This window comes from Schistocerca cancellata, chromosome 6, assembly GCF_023864275.1.
Source record: "Schistocerca cancellata isolate TAMUIC-IGC-003103 chromosome 6, iqSchCanc2.1, whole genome shotgun sequence".
Classification (NCBI taxonomy): domain Eukaryota; kingdom Metazoa; phylum Arthropoda; class Insecta; order Orthoptera; family Acrididae; genus Schistocerca; species Schistocerca cancellata.
Genome location: NC_064631.1, coordinates 489,374,544 through 489,389,478, shown reverse-complemented (window position 1 = coordinate 489,389,478; position 14,935 = coordinate 489,374,544).

Here is a 14,935-nt window from a genome sequence, read left to right as displayed (position 1 = left end):
TACGTCGATAGGTCGTGTGAAGAATCAAAGTGTGTAGGATCTTTGGTAGTGTTAACTCTGCCGCGTGGAGCGCGGGCTGAGGGAAGGAGTCTGGCGGGAGTAGCGAGTGGAGCAGGTGTGTTGTGTGACGCTCCCGCGAGTTGCCGCGCTTTCGGGGTTTGGCAGCATGTAATTGCGCTCGACTTGCGATGATAGTTTCTGACATGGTGTCGCGGACGGGAAACATTAACTAGCGCACATCAAGAGCCCGTTTCGTCTGGTGACCGTGTCGAGAAGAAGGCGCGCCAACATCCAGCTTCTGCAACAGCGACGGCCGACAATGAGTGACTGTCGCCACCTCCTCGATCGACGGCTTCAAACCTTCAATCAACCATCAAGGAAGACTGGAAGCAAGTAAAGTTTTAGAACTGTATGGCAGACCTCAGCTTTTCAAACTGTACCATTTTCGTAACTATAATAACAGCAACTTAGCATGAACCTTTGTTGCTCATTGTCCCAATTGCATTACCAAGCAGGGTCCCTTCCTTTTCCGAAATGAACCCGAGTGTCGTTGAAATTTAAACGCCAGCACTAAAGTAATATAGCTAATTCTATTTCACTGCTTTAATTTCAAAGTTCAGTTACCTGGCTACAATATTCAGATTACACAAGCACAAATTAAGAGTGCGAGTTTTGTTATCGTATTTTTGCTTACCTGTGACTGCAGCTCAGCTTGGTATGTACTAAATTTTACTATTGTTAATTGTTCAGAATCATTTAATTCAAGTTCAAAGTTAAATCTCTTATTTCCAAATTGCGTAGATTCAAGTAGTTTTTTGGAATGATTGTTGACGTAGTCCAAGACTAACCGTATTTTACTGAATTTCGATGTGCTTCAGAAAGAAAGCTCACTATTAACTTCAGTCACTAAATTAACTTTCGATTTTCCGGTTTTATTAATTCTTTGCTAAATTAAGTCAGGGTGTAGCGAAATTTATTACTTCTGACAAACTTTCAGTTTTCACACTACACGTGTCAACCTTCAGTTGCCACGCTTCTAGTGCTAATTATATGTATAATAACCTTTCTTTTTCAGTTACTATAGTAATTGTCCTTAGGACTGGCGACCGTGATTTCCCCCAAATCTCAAATACCTAATTACCGCTAGTTAATTGTTAACGTAACGGCTGCACATTTACTTTCTTTATTAACTTTACCCCTTTTTAAAATTAATTTCCACCAGTTTCATTAGCACATTTCCTTTCATTTATATGTAACCCTTTCCTCCCTCTTTACCGACAGCTTAACTTCGGTGACGATTGCTTTTCCAAAACTCCCATTAGGTACACGCGGTTTCATCTTTCACTGTCATTAAGGTCGGTAAGTGAGGGGGAGGTTACACGTGGCGACCTGGTGACAGGACAATCTTCAGATTTGAGGTTGTTCTGGACACGAATTTTGCATTGTGCAAATCTCGTAACAAAGTATTGGTTACGTACAGGCCGTTACGTCAGCGAGAATAAGTAGTGTGAGTAATCCTAATTATATTTGAGATTTGGCATTTATATTGAAAATTATTAAAATGAGTGAAGGCAACAATTGCCAAAATTTGGTAGACTTGGATACGGAACAATCGGTCGAACAGTGGGAAACGCGCACCGCGGTAGCCATTGTTCAGGGGCAGGCGGCTAGCATGAAAGACGCGACCACCGAAACGCAACAAAGAGCAGAAATGGAATTCCAAACTTTAGAAAATGTTTCGGAATCGGAAGTGAAAATCAAACCTGAATCCCTTTATGACGAATACGGGGGGACAATTAAAGAGGAAGCCGCTACGGAAGTGGAACCGGTAGTTTCCGGGAATTTAACTGATTTATTGAATGGTTTGATTAACGAAATCAAGAGTCAATCGGCCAAGCTAGACAATCAGAACAAAGCTATTAACGTTGTTAACAACAATGTTGGAGTTGTTAATACAAAAGTTGATAAAATCAAAGAAGATATTGTTCTAATTAATACCGAAATCGGTAATCTTAAACAGGAAATGATAGGCGTTCAGGCGGAAATTGCGAGCATAAATACTCGTTTTTATTCCGAAATTAGCAGAATCGAGAAAAGTGTAGGAGAAGCAGTTGCTCCGATCATCGAGAATAAGGTGACGGAACAAATTCAATTAGTGAAAAAAGAGGATCAACAGAAGGTGGAAACTTTAAAGGCTTTAGTGTCCGAAGTAGACACTAAAGTGAGGGAGCAGGCTAATACCTGCGAAGAGAAAAAGAGGGAACTGGAAACGCTTGCGACAACCACTTGCCAAGTAATTACGAGAGTGTCGGAATTAGAAAAGAAACTTGACGAAAAACAGAGCTATGTGCCAATCTGTGCACATTGTTCGGAATTGTTGACGAAAGAGGAGCGGTTCGACCCCTTGAAAAAAGGCGGTATACACGCGACGGATTTCATTAAAAATTGTGAAAGAGTTTTACCCAGATCATGGACTAATGAGAGAAAAATTAATGCGGTTATTGATGTGCTGGCTGGTGATGCCAAGCGTTGGGGCTTAAACCTCAACATTACGAACCTGACTTTTGACGAGTTTAAAAATTTGTTTCTGGCTGAATACTAGTCAGAGCAAAAACAGCAAAGTGTTTGGCGCGAATTTGTCGTATCGAGGCCTTTCGATGCGAATTCGCGCGGCTCGATGAAGGAGTTTTGTGAGAGCTGGATCCGCAAGTTGGAATATTTGCGTGATCGCCGCACGGAATCCGAAATAGTCTGGGAACTCTACAAGAAGCTTCCAGATGATACAAAACGCTACGTAGGAAGCAATTATAGGACAGTGAATGATTTCCTGGAAAGAGTTGAGGACGAGGACAATTGGCGCAATAATCGCGACAGTGGTAGAGGCCGTGGTAACAACAACGGGTACCACAGCAACCACAACAACGATAACCATGGGAATAATGCATACCGCAACCATGGCAGCAATAACAATAATGGTTCGGACCGTAATAACAATCGGTACAATGCAAATAATAACAGGAATGACGGAAACCAGTATCATACTAGCGTGATACGGGCTTCGCAGAATAGTAATAACGCCAGAGAGTGTGATCAGCCGCCTCAGCAGCATCCGGGGAGCGTATCTGCTGGGACGAGACAGGGAAACCATTAGCCGCGCCGGTGAGGGGCCGAGCGGGCGTGGAGAAATTTTGGCGGCCCAATAACAAGAGAAAACCCAGGTGTCGCCGTTATGAAAATTCCGTATGGAATAATCAACGGCGGGAGAGTGTGCCAGTGTTAAGAGAAAAGAGTGCGCCCACAAGTAGTAGTTCAGCTGTATACACGGCAGTAGAAAATACATTCGCTGTCAGTGAGAACAATTTAAGTAGTGTTCCGGAAATCGATCATAAAGTGGCAGCTGTAATACCCACAGCGGAACTGGAGATTGAGTTTAAGAATGATTTGCAATTGTTGAGAGAAGATCAGATGTCGGATAACACGTCCGTCATCGAGCGAGGGGATGCAGAGAGGGATGAGGTCTGGTTAAGGCAGTTCGGTCGCTTATACGACGAACTAAGAGATTATAGGGGTCTGTATGGGAGAAGTGTTTATGGGGAGCGCGTGCAGGATTTTCCGCGTCTCGTCCCGCAGGAAGATAGTGTTTGTGAAATGATAGAAAGTTCTGGCCCTAATCGGCAGACTTTACTAGAAATAGTTGATGTTAAGGGGGAGCACGAGCAAGATTCGTCGTGTTTCGTCCCGCAGGAGTTAGATGTTGAAGTAGTAACGGAAAGTTCTAGCCCTAACCGGCAGACCTTACCGAAAGTTTCAGTGGTAGAAGTAACCGACCCATCCGACGCAAACCTCCAGTTTAAACATTGCGAGAGTATTAAGGAGAAAGATTGCGAAAATTTTAGTGATAGCCGGACACGATTGGTAGAAAAGCACATAGATTACAACGTGTATGAGGTTAGAGCTGACATTATACGGTCAGACGATAGCAGTGTGGGTTGCGCAGATCTAGCGGAAGTAATTGCAGAAACTACTGGACACATTCCTCCAGGTAGATTGGCGGATGAGATTAATCTGACCAAAGTGGAATCAACGAAGGTGACGATTAATGAATTGATAGCAAAGCAACACTCACTAGTTGACGAGTTACAGGAAAAGGTTTCGGTATTGGAGGCGAAGCTACAGGCTAAGCCTCAGGACATGCGTGTTGAAATTAAAACTGTATGTGAACAGAGGCTGAAAAAGCCGCCAGATAAGCGGGATTTAGGGTCAAAGCCGGATGGTTTTTTCTGGAATGACCTGGATATAGACGAGGATTTACTGTGGGAAAATAAAGAAACAGTCGAGGACAAGTGTAGACAGATAGTAGTGCCTGTTAATATACATGACCTACAACTAAACGTGTTGATTGACACCGGTGCAGAATTGAGTGCTGTATCTGGGAAAATATTTGAGTTACTGAAAGACAGACCTGGCATCGTAGTTATGCCAGTAACAGGAGTGAAAGTTATCGGTGCTACTGGGAAGGTCAGTAAACCGGTCACAAAACAGATTTTTGTCAACTTCGAGATATGTGGGGCACGATTTGAACAAGAGTTTGTCGTCGTGCCAGACTTGACTACGGAAGTAATTATCGGGTTAGATTGGCTATTAAAGTACCGTGCAGTGATTAATTGCGAAAGCAAAACTTTGACATGTACGACACAAGATAAAACAGTAGTAGTTAGCTTTGACGAGGCAGGAGACGGTGTGCATAGGCAATACCAGCCTATACACATTGTTAACTGGCCGGATGGTATTGATGTAGGTATGAATTTGAACTACTGTAATGTGAGAAATTTCGGCGTTGACAAAAGTGTAGAAAGTAAAAGTTTAGTGGAAGAGATAATCAAATTCCCTCCACGGATTGACATTAGTATTGGTGTGAAAAAAGATCGTTTGCGAGAAGTAATGAAGCTAAAAGCCGATGCTCGCATACGTCGTAATGACGCTAAAGCGCGTTTTGCTAAGTTTGCAATCGGAGACTTAGTACTTGTAAAAGCTCATGAGAAATCGAGCGAGATAGACCATGAAATCTCTAAATTTAAGTTTGTTTATAATGGACCATATAAAGTCATTGGTATACCTCACACAAATGCTTATTGCTTAGAGTATCCAAGCTCTGGAAAACGATTAGGTATACGGAATATTGTAGACTTGAAGTTGTACCAACCTAGGATCGATTAATACCACACAATGGGTAATTTGTACAGTATGTAAATATAGAGTGTAAGATTTAAGGATGTGCCATGTTACGATGCTTTTGCCTGACCTAGAGGTCATTAAAGAAGTTGTAATTAATAAGTAATTAATTTTGACTAAATGATTTAAGAGTAACTGATTAGTAATCATCTGAAAAATCCAAGCTGCTAGTTTAAGTTTTCAGCTGAGTCACAGTAGACTAAGCAATGTAAATATGATTTTGTAACTTTCTGTAATATTTCATGAATGTGTGTTTTTATTAGTCATTGCCGATGTACTTAGACGCTGTTTTAAGTTTCAGGCTAGTACATGCGTGTGATGATGGACAGTGTTGAGTTATCCACTGTGATAGTATTAAGGGACTCCTTGAGATTACTCGGGAGTGAGTTTTTCCTAAAGAATCTAGTGAAACGGACGTTCTGGAAACGCCGTTACAAGGGCGAGTGAGATCAAGCGTGCCGGGCAGGCGGGCGCAACAATACTTGCGAGGCGAAGCCGCTGTCGGCTCTTGTGCCGCTGACGGCTCTTGTGCCGCTGTCGGCATTCTTTGTACTTGCGGGTACGGAAGGCGGAACTGTTTTCCTTCCTGGACAGCTGAAAGAATTCTACTGTCAATATTTATGTTTTTTTTCGATCTGCTGTATATTATTTTCTTGTTTAGCGTTAATTGGACATGACGAGAAAATTAATTATGGAAAGATTACATAAAAATGTGTATTCTATGTAATTAATTATTAGTTTGCGTATTTTGATATACCTGTTTTTTATGACCATGTACTCTGATCAATTTTGCAAATAGTATTCCATTTCTTATAGTGTTACGAATTTTAATGATTTTGGAATAGCTAAACCATTTTCTATGTTTTCTATGAATTTTGATATGTTGTCAACCTGTTTTATTTTGTGCAAGATGACAGAGTGGAATAAGATTAGGAGTGTCTCCACTCAATTATTATTGTTTAAAAATTGGTTTACGATTAATTAGACGAATGCTAAATTTTGTTATGTTTTGAGCATATGCATTTCCGCTGTTTCTTTTTTGGGACATTTTCTGAGTCTGTTTACGTTACACGAACATCCTCAGACAATGTGGGGCACGTGTAACGCCGGAAATGCATATCCTCCTATTTCCATCTATTGTGCTATTATTTTCTTTCCTTGCTTTGTTACCTCAAGATATGACATTTCTGTCTCTTTGTATATTGTAATTGTTTTACTATTTGTATATTTATGCATTTATGTCGATGTATAATTGGTTTGTTTCGTAAATATTATTTGTATTTTTACGCTGGGTCTTGCCTAGGGAAAACTGCTATCGAACGATTACGTCGATAGGTCGTGTGAAGAATCAAAGTGTGTAGGATCTTTGGTAGTGTTAACTCTGCCGCGTGGAGCGCGGGCTGAGGGAAGGAGTCTGGCGGGAGTAGCGAGTGGAGCAGGTGTGTTGTGTGACGCTCCCGCGAGTTGCCGCGCTTTCGGGGTTTGGCAGCATGTAATTGCGCTCGACTTGCGATGATAGTTTCTGACATGGTGTCGCGGACGGGAAACATTAACTAGCGCACATCAAGAGCCCGTTTCGTCTGGTGACCGTGTCGAGAAGAAGGCGCGCCAACATCCAGCTTCTGCAACAGCGACGGCCGACAATGAGTGACTGTCGCCACCTCCTCGATCGACGGCTTCAAACCTTCAATCAACCATCAAGGAAGACTGGAAGCAAGTAAAGTTTTAGAACTGTATGGCAGACCTCAGCTTTTCAAACTGTACCATTTTCGTAACTATAATAACAGCAACTTAGCATGAACCTTTGTTGCTCATTGTCCCAATTGCATTACCAAGCAGGGTCCCTTCCTTTTCCGAAATGAACCCGAGTGTCGTTGAAATTTAAACGCCAGCACTAAAGTAATATAGCTAATTCTATTTCACTGCTTTAATTTCAAAGTTCAGTTACCTGGCTACAATATTCAGATTACACAAGCACAAATTAAGAGTGCGAGTTTTGTTATCGTATTTTTGCTTACCTGTGACTGCAGCTCAGCTTGGTACGTACTAAATTTTACTATTGTTAATTGTTCAGAATCATTTAATTCAAGTTCAAAGTTAAATCTCTTATTTCCAAATTGCGTAGATTCAAGTAGTTTTTTGGAATGATTGTTGAGGTAGTCCAAGACTAACCGTATTTTACTGAATTTCGATGTGCTTCAGAAAGAAAGCTCACTATTAACTTCAGTCAATAAATTAACTTTCGATTTTCCGGTTTTATTAATTCTTTGCTAAATTAAGTCAGGGTGTAGCGAAATTTATTACTTCTGACAAACTTTCAGTTTTCACACTACACGTGTCAACCTTCAGTTGCCACGCTTCTAGTGCTAATTATATGTATAATAACCTTTCTTTTTCAGTTACTATAGTAATTGTCCTTAGGACTGGCGACCGTGATTTCCCCCAAATCTCAAATACCTAATTACCGCTAGTTAATTGTTAACGTAACGGCTGCACATTTACTTTCTTTATTAACTTTACCCCTTTTTAAAATTAATTTCCACCAGTTTCATTAGCACATTTCCTTTCATTTATATGTAACCCTTTCCTCCCTCTTTACCGACAGCTTAACTTCGGTGACGATTGCTTTTCCAAAACTCCCATTAGGTACACGCGGTTTCATCTTTCACTGTCATTAAGGTCGGTAAGTGAGGGGGAGGTTACAAGTGGAATTAAAATACAAGGTGAAAGGATATCAATGATACGATTCGCTGATGACATTGCTATCCTGGGTGAAAGTGAAGAAGAATTAAATGATCTGCTGAACGGAATGAACAGTCTAATGAGTACCCGGTATGGTTTGAGAGTAAATCGGAGAAAGACGAAGGTAATGAGAAGTAGTAGAAATGATAACAGCGAGAAACTTAACATCAGGATTGATGGTCACGAAGTCAATGAAGTTAAGGAATTCTGCTACCTAGGCAGTAAAATAACCAATGACGGACGGAGCAAGGAGGACATCAAAAGCAGACTCGCTATGGCAAAAAAGGCATTTCTGGCCGAGAGAAGTCTACTAATATCAAATACCGGCCTTAATTTGAGAAAGAAATTTCTGAGGATGTACGTCTGGAGTACAGCATTGTATGGTAGTGAAACATGGACTGTGGGAAAACCGGAACAGAAGAGAATCCAAGCATTTGAGATGTGGTGCTATAGACCAATGTTGAAAATTAGGTGTACTGATAAGGCAAGGAATGAGGAGGTTCTACGCAGAATCGGAGAGGAAAGGAATATGTGGAAAACACTGATAAGGAGAAGGGACAGGATGATAGGACATCTGCTAAGACATGAGGGAATGACTTCCATGGTACTAGAAGGAGCTGTAAAGGGCAAAAACTGTAGAGGAAGACAGAGATTGGAAGACGTCAAGCAAATAATTGAGGACGTATGTTGCAAGTGCTACTCTAAAAACAAAAAAAGGAGCTATTGTGAGGGGCTACTAACGTGTGAGCCAGCATGTAAATAGCAGTAGGACGTCCTAAGGGCTCTTTCTTGGGGCCACTCCTTTAGGACGTTAACATGGAGCCATTGCTGGAGAGTTTACAAAGTAATGAGGACGTGCTAGAGGTGATAGCCCCCTTCTGCTGGCTGGCGGCCGTAGCCATGAGCACTTGGAAGCAAAAATAGAAAGGGCCATGAATTTGCTAACGGAATGGCGCCACAAAACAAAAAGGAAAATTGCCCCCGACAAGTCTATATAGTTACTTTTGAAAGGACAATTAGTCAGAAACCCACCAATGGGGATTGATACCACTTGTTCGGCCTTGTGAGGCTGGATATCTGCGAATCATTATAGATAAAAAATGGAATTTCATGACACACATTGGAGTAGTAACCCAGAGGTCACTGGAGGTGCTCAAAAATTAGATTGGGATTGAGCACAAAAGGTTTCACTTACCAGCAGACTTAATTAAATTGTACCACAACAGTATTCTTACGTCCATAGTGGGTGACACATCAGGAGTCTGAACACACAGTCACACGAGGGTCACGCCTACCATGACCGTGAGAAGAGTGAACCGAAATGTTACTGCGTTCAGTACATGTCTGGGCGGGAATGTGTTGGTGTTAAAGGGGCTTTGCTCTCGTGACATCAAAATAAGGAAGCAGGCGGCATGATACTGGGTCAAAAAGAAATTGAGAGGACAGCCGTAATTCTAGTGGCTCAGGTTCGGGACAAAGTTATGATTAAAAGGCGGGGGAAGGATCTGTGGCAGGAATCCTGGGAGGCTGAGAAAACTGGACGTATTTTCAGTTACTGCCTATCATTATGGAGCGCTTACAGGGAAAATACTTTAAGCCAAGCAGAGGATTGGTATACTTTCTCACGGGACAAGAACCGTAGCCGATACATCTATGCCGGATTTCGAATTTGGCTGCACCTTTACTGTGGTGCGATGGAAGGCACTCCTGGGGTGGTCTATGAGTTCACCATATACGATGACAATTACCAAACTTTGACACCTACGACCTATTACGATAAGAAGACACTTTTCAAATAGTGAACAATCTGGCTAGCGTTCACTAAATATCTTACGGGAATTCTTGAGGGTCAACAATGATCCTTACGATACAGAAGAAGAAACATGGTCACACCTATCTCATACCGCCGGGGTGCGGAGTGGCCGACCGCCGTTACGGTCCGGATCAGCATCATGGAATGAGGGGGGAGGCAGGTGCGCCACAAACCAAGGACAAGACTTAGATGTAGCAATTAGATTAGAGCAGGAAGTAGTTTAACTGGTAATAGTAAAACAGTAGTAGAACGCAGCAATTATAAAATCTCTTGGGCGAGTGCCATGGGAACTCCCACTGGGATTAGCGCGGTGGTCATGGCAGGTATCCAGTAGGTTTATAAGTACTCTAGTAAAGGCTGTAACGCTGTAGGTAGTGATAGTAGAATCCCAGTAGCTTCAGTAGAGTAAAAGTAATAATGAAAAGAAATTAGTAGCTTGCCCATAATACACTTAGATGTTTCACCACTTGTAGAAAAGTTGCAATTGTAATTATATAAAAATAGGACCCAATAATTAGATTAGATGGTGAGTTGTGTTGTATGATTACTAGCAATAAAGAACTTCTTTATAAAAACTGGCACCACACCGTCACAAATGGTCAAGGCAATTCGAGGAGACAGCAAGAAGAAAACCACAGGCCGGTCATCCACCGAGAGAGAAGTAGTGAAAAACACTCATACGATCTACGAAAGAAGCACCATAAACCCACACTTCAAGCCAGCGGAGAACTGAATGCTTCGCAATCAACAGTGTCACGTGCGTTGTGTAAGAGTTTGCAATTCAGGTTTTACATATTCAAATGTTGCTGGGACTAAAACCAGCCGATAAACCAAAACGGAGAAAATTATGCATTGATTTTCAATTGCGGTCGCAAGTGGATGGTTTCGCAGACAGAATTGTGTTCTTTGACGAAGCCACATTTCCATTAACTGGCAAAGTGAATAAACAATTTGAGAATACGGGGTACCCAAAACCCAATGCCTCTCTTGGACATTAACGGGAGTCAGAAACGTAGTGCTTTCTGCATCATAACCAGCGGCGGAGACTTTGGTCTTTTCTTCACAGGAACAACCTATCTGGGTATTCTTTCTTTCTGGCTGCTGCGTCAATTGACAGAAGTAGTACCTGACTTTATTTTGCAGCAGGATGGAGGCCCGTCACACTGGCATACATCGTACGTAGTCACCTCAACGAATGTCTTACACAATGCTGGATTCGTCGTGCTGGGTCGAATGGTGTGCCTTTCATGTTGTGGTCGCCCAGGTCGCCTCATTTTCGACCAAGAGAGCTTTTCCATTGTGGGTGTGTGAGGCAGGTGGTTTACGTACTCCCATTTTCGCAGCACATACACCAGCTAATGACCGGATAGTCGTCGTGGTTAACTCCATTGACCGGGCTACGTTTGAGTCTGGCAGGAAATGCAGCACCGGATGTGCCTTATCATAAATGGCGCCAACATCGAGCATTTGTAAATACTGTGAGAGGTAACCTTTCAGTCTATACGTGTATTTTAGAAATACACATTACTGTAGCCACAGAAATATTTTCTTTTTGGCCATTCATTTTGAATCACCCTGTAGTATAGACGTTTCGCGTACATTATCTTGCTCGTAATATGTATCTCAAATTACAGATAAATTTTATAGCTCCCCGATACTGGTCACCGAACGCGTCGTAGTCTACAGGAAAGACTGATCGTTAAAAATCCTCTCGCAAAGTATGGGACTCTTGTAGATAGTCAGCACATTGTGCAAATGATGCTCCAGACAAATAAATGTAACTAATGTGAGTAAATGGACGAAAAGATCACACTCTCCCAATCTCTGCGTATATGCTGACAACAAAGCTTACCTAGCTAACGATCGCACCTTGCAACCATGTATCACCATACAAAGTCACCTGAAGTATTATAACAAACGGAAAGTCACAGTAAACACGAGTCGTCATCGTTGGGTGCAACATTCGGTGATTCCATGGTCGCGATTTCAATCTCTCCTTCTAACAGAATAGAATACGAGTATTTGTGACTTTGATAGGAAACTAATCTGAAATCCAAGTCTCCTTGCTATCAGGCACAAATCCAGAAATTCACTAAACTATGTCCTCCTATCGTTATCTTTACACATAAATTCTTCATCTGTCCCCTCCAAAATGATGCCAAATTTTAATGAATCTCTAACCCTTCAAAGTTCGCTGATAAATCACCGTTTTCAGCGCTAAGTTTTACATTTTCTATATTTCATTACTTCTCCTAACAGTTTTCGCAGCATTTCTGCAAACATGATTCTGTATACAGTATCTACTTCAAACATTGGCTACGTCTGGGAGATTTTCTTTATGAGTTTAGCAGAGGTACGGTCAACCGCTTCTCAGCGTTTGCACCAATGAGAGCGTTGTCCATACACATGGCACACGGCCGAGCGGGAGTGGGAGGGGGGGGGGGTGAAGGAGGTCAGTGGCTAATACTTTGGAGGACGATGGTTCAAATACGTGTCCGGCCATCCTGGTTTACGTTTACAGTGTTTTCCCTAAATCGCTCCAGACAAATTCCGAAATAGTTCCTCTGAAATGGTACGACCGATTTCCTTCCCCATCCTTGAAACGTTCCCAGCTTGTGCTCCGTCTGTAATAACATCGATGTCGATCGAACGTTAAACTCCAGTCTTCCTTCCTTCGCCGGGCGCTGTGCCCGAGTGTTTCTAGGCGCTTCAGTCTGGAACCGAGCGACCGCTACGGTCGCAGGTTCGAATCCTGCCTCGGGCATAGATGTGTGTGATGTCCTTAGGTTAGGTTTAGGTAATTCTAAATTCAAGAGGACTGATGACCTCAGATGTTAAGTACCGTAGTGCTCAGAGCCATTTGAACCATTTTCCTTCCTTCCTTTAACCAGCAACGAAGAATATACAAGGAGTGCACAAGAATATAGAAACACCAAACACACATCACCATGTCAGATATGATGTAGGAAAATCTTTGACATTCAAAACAGCTCCTAGTCATCAGGGAATGGATAAACACAGGCCCTCTGTGGTTTCAAGGGAATCTTATTCCACTCTTCCTGAAGAAGTTGGATAGTGATCATGCACTCGTCTCTCCAAAGGAGACCACAGAGGCTAAATAATATTGAGATACGGTGAACGTGGTAGCCATGGGAGATGTAGTATTTAATTTTCGTGTTCACGAAACGGGGCCTGCGTGAACAGGGACCCCGGCGTCTTGGAACACCGCATCAACTTTGGGGAACCAACATCGTACCAAGGGATGAATTTGATTGGCCAAAACTGACATTTACTCCTTGCAGTAATGCAAGTAATGCGGGGCGTAGGTTGCAAGTTAGAGTTACTCCAAGACGGCACAGGAGAGGAATTCGTGGCGGGCCGCATCAAACCTGTCAGAAGACTGATGACTCAACAAAAACAAAAAAAAAACAAAAAATGCGTCTTTGCAGAGCAACCGTAGAACATATGGAATACCACTACGTTATTGTTGTTGTGGTTTTCACTCCAGAGACTGGTTTGATGCAGCTCTCCAAGCTATTCTATCCTGTGTAAGCTTCTTATTATCCAAGCAAGTACTGCAACTTACATCCTACTGAATCTGGTTAGTGTATTTATCTCTTTGTCTCCCTCGACGATTTTTATCCTCCACGCTTCCCTCCAATACTAAATTAGTGATCCCTTGATGCCTCAGAAGGCGTCCTACCAAACGATCCCTTCTTCTAGGTAAGTTGTGCCACAACTTCCACTCCTCCCTAATTCTGTTCAGTACCTACTCATTAGTTACGTGATCTACCCATCTGATCTTCAGCATTCTGCTGTAGCACCACATTGCAAAAATATCTATTCTCCTCTTCTCTAAACTATTTACCGCTCACGTTTCACTTCCATACATGTCTGCACTCCATACAAATACTTTCATAAAAGATTTCATGACACATAAATCTATACTCGATGTTACCAAATTTCTCTTCTTCAGAAACGCTTTTCTTGCCATGGCCATTCTACATTTTATATCCTCACTACTTCGACCATCATCAGTTATTTTGCTCCCCAAATAGCAAAACTCCTTTACTACTTTAAGTGTCTCATTTCCTAGTCTCATTCCCTCAGCATCACCCGACTTAATTTGACTACATTCCATTATCCTCGTTTTGCTTTTGTTGATATTCGTCTTATATTCTCTTTTAAGACACTGTCCATTCCATTCAACTGCTCTTCCAGGTCGTTTGCTGTCTCTGACAGAGTTACAATGTCGTCGGCAAACCTCAAAGCTTTATTTTTTCTCCATGGATTTTAATTCCTAATCCAAATTTTTCTTATGTTTCCTTTACTGCTTGCTCGATATACCGATTGAATAACATCGGGGATAGGTTACAACCCTGTCTCACTCCCTTCCCAACCACTGCTTCATTTTCATGCCCCTCGATTCTAATTACTGCAATCTGGTTTTCGTACACATTGTAAATAGGCTTTTGCTCCCTGTATTTTACCCCTGCCACCTTCAGAATTTGAAAGAGAGTATTCCAGTCAACATTCTCAAAAGCTTTCTCTAAGTCTACAAATGCTCAATCTATCTTCTAAGATAAGTCGTAGGGGCAGTATTTTCTCGGGTGTTCCAACACTTCTACGGAATCCAAACCGATCAACCCGAGGTCGCCTTCTACCAGTTTTTCCATTCTTCTGTAAACAATTCGTGTTAGTATTTGCAGCCGTGACTTATTAAACTAACAGTTCGGTAATTTTCACACCTGTCAACGCTTCTTTCTTTGGGATTGAAATTACTATATTCTTCTTGAAGTCTGAGGGTATTTCGCCTGTCTCATACATCTTGCTCACCAGATGGCTCTCCCAACGCTATCAGAAGTTCTAATGGAGTGTTGTCTACTCCCGGCGGCCTTGTTTCGACATAGGTCTTTCAATGCTTTGTCAAACTCTTCGCTCAGTGTCGTATCTCCCATTTGATCTTCATCTACATCCTCTTCCATTTCCCTAATATTGTCCTCGAGTACATCGCTCTTGTATAGACCCTCCGTATACTGTTTCCACCTTTCTGCTTTCCCTTCTCTGCTTAGGACTGGTTTTCCATCTGAGCTCTTGATATTCTTACACGTGGTTCCCTTTTCAGAACCTTCAACATCGCAGCGCGTC